The sequence below is a fragment of the Pteronotus mesoamericanus genome, unplaced genomic scaffold (genome assembly GCF_021234165.1).
Source record: "Pteronotus mesoamericanus isolate MK-2021 breed Mesoamerican mustached bat unplaced genomic scaffold, CSHL_Meso_final scaffold_85, whole genome shotgun sequence".
In the NCBI taxonomy this organism is placed as follows: Eukaryota; Metazoa; Chordata; class Mammalia; order Chiroptera; family Mormoopidae; genus Pteronotus; species Pteronotus mesoamericanus.
In genome coordinates, this window is record NW_026555329.1 from 52758707 (window position 1) to 52766372 (window position 7666).

At 38.9% G+C, this 7666-nt stretch overlaps 1 non-coding gene across 1 annotated transcript; it reads right to left on the reverse strand.

Moving 5' to 3' along the window:
- Positions 1-1193: 1193 nt before the first annotated feature.
- LOC129063588 (U1 spliceosomal RNA) lies at positions 1194-1357 on the reverse strand. The gene has a single exon (XR_008528373.1). It is a non-coding gene; the product is annotated as a U1 spliceosomal RNA (small nuclear RNA).
- Between the last annotated feature and the right edge of the window lie 6309 nt (positions 1358-7666).

Below are 7666 nucleotides of genomic sequence, written 5' to 3' on the forward strand. Positions count from 1 at the left end.
CATCTCCTTTATCCAGTCCTCTATCAAAGTACACTTTAGTTGTCTCCATGTTTTGGCCATCATGAATAATGTTACAATGAACATAAGGGTGCAAATATCTCTACAAATGCAAGGTGTTTTTGGGTAGATACCCAGAGAGGGATTGCTGGGCCATATGGTAACTCTAGTCTTAATTTTTTGAGGAACCACCAAACTCTTTTCCATAATGGCTGTACTAGCCTGCATTTCCACCAGCAGTGAATGAGGTTTTCATTTTCTTCACAACCTCTCCAAACTTGTTATAACTTATTTTGTTGATAATAGTAATTCTAACAAGTATGAGGTTGTATCTCATCATAGTTTTAATTTGCATTTCCCTAATAGGAAGTGAAATTGAACATCTTTCATGTATCTGTTGGCTATTTGTATGTCTTCCTGGGAGAGGTGTTTGCTCATGTCCTCTGCTTATTTATTAATTGGATTCTTTGTTTGTTTGGTGTTGAGTTGTGTGATTTCTTTATATATTATATTTTGAATATTAACCCTTTTTTGGAGCTGTTGTTTGCAAATATCATCTCCCATTCAGTTGGTTGTCATTTTGTTGTACTGTCTGTTTCTTTTGTTGTGCAGATGCTTGTTAGTTTGATATAGTCTCATTCATTTATTTTTGCATTTACTTCCCTTGTCTGTGGCATCAAATTCATAAAATATTCTCTACAAATAAGGTCCATAAATTTAGTACCTACATTTTCTTTTATGTAACTTATTGTTTCAAAGGTTATATTTGTGTCTTTGATATATTTTGAATTAATTTTTTATAAGGAAAAATCTGTAACCTAGTTTCATATTATATTATTTTGCATGAGGCTTTTCACTTTTCCCAACACCATTTATGGAAGAGGTTTTGTTTTCTCCATGGTGTATTTTTAGAGCTTTTGCTAAATATCATCTACACATATACATGACATTTTATTTCTGGACTCTCAGTCCTGGTTTCTTAGTATGTATGTCTGCTTTTCTGTAAATACCATGCTGTTTTAAATATTGTAGCTCTGTAGTCAGGTAGTCAGATTTGAAGTCAGGTAGTGTAATACGTCTGGCTTCATTTTTTCTCAGAATTGCTTTGGCTATTCAGGGTATTTTGAGGTCCCAAACAAATCTGATAATTTTTTGTTATATTTCTTTAAAAATGACATCGGGATTTTTTTTTTAACCAGGGGAGAGCGCGAACGCAGTCCCCCACTACCACAAATTATGGAGTCGAGTTTCCCACATTTGGGGAAATTGCAGGGGTCAGCACATCCGGAGTGCAATGGATAAGCCTCGCCCTGGGAAAACCACCTTCGTGATCATGGTATCTCCCCTGCCAGGTAAGTATGACATCGGGAATTTGATGAGCATTGCATTACATCTGTATTGCTTTGGGTGATATCGCCATTTTAACTATGTTGATTCTTTCGATCCATGACCAGAGCATACGTTTCCATTTTGTTGTGTCTTTTTCAATCTCATTTAATAATGTTTTGTAGTTTTCATATATAGATCTCTCACAGCTTTTGTTAAATCTATTCTTAGGTATTTTATTCTTTTGGTTGTAGTTGGAAAAGGAATTTTTTTTTTATTTTTTCTGGTTTCCTTGTTACTATCTAAGAAAGATGTGCATTTTTGTACATTGATTTTTGTACCTTGCAGCTTTACTGTGTTTATTGTTTCTTAAAGGAATTCAGTAGAGTCTTTCAGGTTTTCTATGTACAGAAACATGTCACCTACAAAAAGTGATGTTTTTACTTCTTTCTTCCCAATTTGGATTCCTTTAATTTATTTCACTTTCTTGATTGTTCTGACTATGACTTCCAGAACAACGTTGAACAAAAGTACTGAGAGTATGCATCCTTGTCTTATTCCTCCATTCAGGTTAGTTTTCAGTTTTTCACCATTAAGTATGATATTGACTGAGGAATTATCATACGCATCACCTTTATTATGTTAAGATATTTTCTTCTAACCTATTTTATTGAGTGTTTTAATCATAATTGTAAGCTGCATCTTAAATACTCTTCCAGCATCTATTGATAAGATCATATGGTTATCCTCTCTTTTATTAATATGGGATATTACATTGATGAATTTGCATATGTTGAACCATCCTCGTGCCCCTGGAATGAACACCACTTCATTGTTATATATCATTTTTTAAATTATTTTTTCAAATACATTTGTCTCTGCCTACCCCCCACCACTTTCCTTTGCCCCCTCTCTCCTTCCCTCCCTCAGCTCTTCCCCTTTGGTTTTGTCCATGAGTCCTTGCTATATGTTCCTTGACTTTTCCCTTCCCTTCCCTTTCCCTGACCCCCCTCCTTCCCTCTTGTCTCTGTTGGTTTCTTTTCCTTTCAGTGTTGCTGGTCTTATTTTCCTTGCATCTTTGTATTGTTGGTTAGGTTCCACTTACAGGTGACATCATCTGGTATTTGGCTTTTCCCCCTGGCTTATTTCACTTAGTATAATGCTCTCTAGTTCCATCCATGCTGTTGCGAAGAGTAGTAGTTCTTTTATTCTTTCTGCTGCATAGTATTCCACTGTGTAAATGTACCATAATTTTTGATCCAATCATCGACTGATGGGCATTTAGGTTGCTTCCAACACTTGGCTATTGTAAATTGTGCTGCTATGAACATTGGGGTGCATAGGTTCTTTTGTATTGGCGTTTTGGTGTTCTCAGGGTATAGTCCCAGCAGGGGAATCGCTGGATCAAAAGGCAGTTCCATTTTCAGCTTTCTGAGGAAATTCCACACTGCTTTCCACAGTGGCTGCACCAGTCTGCATTCCCACCAACAGTGGACTAGGGTTCCCTTTTCTCCACAGCCTCGCCAGCACCTGTTGTTTGTGGATCTGTTTATGATGGCCATTCTGACCGGTGTGAGGTGGTACCTCATGGTGGTTTTGAACTGCATTTCTCTGATGCCTAGTGATGCTGAGCATCCTTTCACATGCCTCTGGGCCCTCTGTATCTCCTCCTTGGAAAAGCGTCTGCCCAGGTCCTTTGCCCATTTTTTGATTGGATCATTTGTCTTCTTGGAGTGGAGTCGAGTGAGTTCTTCATATATCTTGGAGATCAAACCTCTATCTGATGTATCATTGGCAAATATATTTTCCCATACGGGTGGTCCCTTTTCATTTTGCTGATGTTTTCTTTAGCCGTGCAGAAGCTTCTTATTTTGCTTTAGGAGACATATCGGTGAAAAAATTGCTGCATGGGATATCTGAGAGTTTCCTGTCAATGTTCTCCTCTAGGACTTTTATGGTGTTGCGACTTATATTTAAGTCTTTTCTCCATCTTGAGTTTATTTTTGTGCATGGTGTCAGCTGATGATCCAATTTCAATTTTTTGCATGTAGCCGTCCAGCTCTCACAACACCATTTGTGGAAGAGGCTACCATTGCTCCATTTTATGCCTCTGTCCCCTTTGTCAAATATTAGATGCCCATAGAGACCTGGGCTTATTTCTGGGCTTTCTGTTCTGTTCCACTGGTCTATGGATCTGTTCTTGTGCCAGTGCCAGATTGTTTTGAGTACAGTGGCTTTGTAGTAGAGTTTGATGTCCGGGATTGTGATCCCTCCTACTTTGTGTTTCTCAAAATTGCTGCAGATATTCAAGGTCGTTTATGGTTCCATATAAATTTTTGAAATGTCTGTTCTATTTCTGTGGAATACGTCATTGGTATCTTAATAGGGATTGCATTGAATCTATAAATTGCTTTGGGTAGTATGAACATTTTGATTATAATAATTCTTCCAATCCATGAGCACGGTATATGCTTCCATTTATTTGTGTCTTCCTTAATTTCTTCCTTCAATGTTGTATAGTTTTCTGCGTACAGGTCTTTTACCTCTTTGGTTACGTTTATTCCTAGTTTATTTTTCTTCTTGCTATATCGAATGTTACTTTTTTTCTGATTTCTTTTCCTTCTATTTCATTGCTGGTGGACAAAAATGCCTTTGATTTCTGAATGTTGACTTTGTATCCTGCTGTTTTGCCAAATTCACTTATTAGGTTGAGGAGTTTTTTGGTAGAGTCTACAGGGTTCCCTATGTACACTATCATGTCATCTGCAAACAATGACAGCTTTACTTCCTCCTTTCCTATTTGGATGCCTTTTATCTCTTTCTCTTGTCTGACTGCTGTGGCTAGGACTTCCAGTACGATGTTGAAAAGAAGCAGTGAAAGAGGACATCCTTGTCGTGTTCCCGATCTTAGTGGGAAAGCTTTCAGTTTTTGCCTGTTGAGTATGATGTTGGCTGTAGGTTTTTCATATATGGCCTTTATTACGTTGAGGAATGCCCCCTTTATTCCCATTTTGCTGAGTGTTTTGATCATAAATGGGTACTGTACCTTATCAAATGCTTTTTCTGCATCTATCGAGATGATCATGTGTTTTTTTGTCTTTTCTTTTATTTACATGATGTATCACGTTTATTGACTTGCGTATATTGAACCATCCCTGCATGCCTGGGATGAAGCCCCCTTGATCGTGGTGGATAATCTTTTGAATGTATTGCTCGATGTGGTTTGCCAATATCTTCTTGAGGATTTTAGCATCCATGTTCATCAGCGAAATTGGCCTGAAGTTTTCTTTCTTTGTAGGGTCTTCACCTGGCTTTGGGATCAGGGTGATGCTGGCCTCATAGAAAGAGTCTGGGAGTCTTCCGTCCTCTTGGATTTTTTGGAATAGTCTGAGAAGGATAGGGGTTAGCTCTTCCTTAAATGTTTTATAAAATTCTCCTGGGAAACCGTCCGGCCCTGGGCTTTTGTGTGCCGGGAGTTTCTTGATGACTGCTTCAATTTCCCCAGCTGTTATCAGTCTGTTCAAGCTTTCTGTTTCTTCCTCCTTCAGTGTTGGGTGATTATACTTTTCTAAATATTTGTCCATTTCATCAAGGTTTTCAAATTTCTTGGCATATAATTGTTCATAGTAGTTTCTGACAATCCGTTGTATTTCTGTGGTATCAGTTGTTATTTCTCCTCTTTTGTTTCTGATATTAGTAATTTGGGTCCTCTCCCTTATTTCTTGATGAGCCTGCTTAAAGGCTTGTTGATTTTATTGATCTTTTCATGGAACCAGCTCCTGGATTGGTTGATCCTTTGAATTGTTCTTTTCGTCTCTATGTCATTCAGTTCTGCTCTAATCTTGACTATTTCCTTCCTTCTGCTTGCTCTGGGATTTATTTGTTGTTGTTTCTCCAGTTCTTGAAGTTGTAGTGTGAGGTCTTTTATTTGAAATGTTTCTATCTTTCTTAGGTAGGCCTGTATTGCTATGAACTTCCCTCTGAGGACCGCCTTTGCTGGGTCCCATAGGTTTTGGACGGTTGTCTGTTCATTTTCATTTGTTTCCAGACATTTTTTGATTTCTTCTCTTATCTCATTATTGACCCATTCATTGTTTAATAGTGTACTGTTCAGTCTCCATGAGTTTGCAAGTTTTTGAAGTTTCTCTTTGAGGTTGATTTCCAGTTTCAAGCCCTTGTGGTCCGAGAAAAAGTTTGGTATTATTTCAATTTTCCTGAATTTGCTGAGGTTTGCTTTGTGTTCTATCATGTGGTCTATCTTTGAAAAACTGCCACGAGCATTTGAAAAGAATGTGTATTTTTCTTCTTTGGGATGTAAGGTTCTATATATGTCAGTTAAGTCTCTTTGATTCAGTGTGTCATTCAGCGCCACAATATGTTTATTAATGTTTTGTTTGGAAGATCTGTCCATTTTAGGCAGTGGGGTGTTGAAATCCCCTACTATCAGTGTGTTGCTGTCTATATTTTTTTTTGAAGTCATCCAACAATATCCTTAGAAACTTGGGGGCTCTTATATTGGGAGCATATACGTGTACAATGTTTATGTCTTCTTGATGGATTCTTCCCTTAAGTATTATAAAGTGTCCCTCTGGGTATCTTTTTATGGTCTTTGTTTTGAAATCTATTTTGTCTAATATAAGTATTGCTACCCCTCCTTTCTTCTCTTGTCCATTGGCTTGGAATATTTTTTTCCATCCCTTTACTTTCAATCTGTGTAGTTCTTTGTTCTGAGGTGGGTCTCTTGTAGGCAGCATATGTGTGGGTCATGTTTTCTGATCCATTCATCTATCCTGTGTCTTTTGATTGGGGCATTTAGTCCATTTACATTAAGAGTTATTACTGATAGAAACCTATTCATTTTTTCTCTTTGTTCCTGTGTTTTTCTCTTTCTCACTCTTTTCCTTCATCTTCTTAAACCAGTCCCTGAGCACATCTTGTAGTGCTGGTTTAGTAGAGATGTATTCTTTTGCCTTCTTTTGTCTGGGAAACTCATTTCCCATTGTATTTTAATTGAGGGCTTTGCTGGGTAGAGCAGTCTTGGTTGCAGGCCTTTGCTTTTCATGACTTGGAATATTTGTTGCCATTCCCTTCTGGCTTGTAGTGTTTCTGTTTGAGAAGTCAGCTGTTAGCCATATCGGTGCTCTCTTCTATGTTATTACCTGTTTCTCCCTTGCTGCCTTGAGGATTCTCTCTTTGTCTTTGAGAGTTCCCATTTTAATGATGATGTGTCTTGGAGTGGGCCTTCTTGGGTTCCTCTTGAATGGGGTCCTCTGTGCTTCCTGGGCCCATGAGACCTTGTCTCTCCTCAGATTGGGGAAGTTTTCCATCATTACTTTTTCAAAGAGGTTCTCTATCCCTTTCTCCTCTTCTCCTTCTGGTATCCCTATTATACGGATATTATTGCGTTTCAGGTTGCCCTGCATTTCCCTAAATGCCCCTTCATTCTTTTCGAGTTATTTCCATTTCTTGTTCTTTCTGGGAGCTTTTTTCTACCTTATCCTCCATCTCACTGATTCGATCCTCGGCTTCATCCGGCCTGCTTTGGATTCCTTCGACTGTGTTCTTCAATTCAGAAATGGTATTCTGCATATCCTCTTGTGTCTTCTTGATAGTTTCTATGTCCTTTTCCAGTTTGATATAGTATGTTGTAAGATCCTGATAGTTTCTCTGCAGTTTCTCATAGTTCTCTTTTAGCTGGCTGAGCTCATTGAGCTTCTGTAGAACCATTGTTTTGAATTCAATATCTGATAGTTCCCTTGCCTCTATTTCATTTCGCTCTCTCTGTGGGGAGTCCCCTTTTCCACTGATTTGGGGGGAACTTCTTTTTCTTCCCATTTTTGTGAGAGTCTGTTAAGTAATTTACTTATTTATTTATTTATTTTTGCTTCTGCTTCAATTGGGCTGTCTAGATTTCCTGACTTTGTGGATTAAACGTCAATGGTAGTGGGTGGGTCTTTTTATTTATTTATTTCTTTGTTTGTTTGTTTGTTTGTTTGTTTATTTTTCCCTTTCCTTTTCTTTCTGGGCCTGCCTCTGATGATGTCATTTGTTGACCCTATATGACCTTGGGTTGTTTGTTTGAGCCTTCCAGGAGTCTACTGTCTGTGTCTGACTCCTGCTTGGGGCCGCTCTGTGACCCCTTCGGTCAGGGATGGACTATTTTTTGGGATCGCTCTGCACTCTCACCCCGGCTCCTTGAGCGCACTCCACGGCCCCGCAGGATCCCCCGCCCGCCTGTGCTCGCGTGTGCTTGCCCCAGCCCAAGGGGCTTATTCGCGACCTCTCCTACTCGTCTGGCGCCCCTGGCCCGCGGGCTCCCCAGCACTGGTCAGTTTAGGGTCTT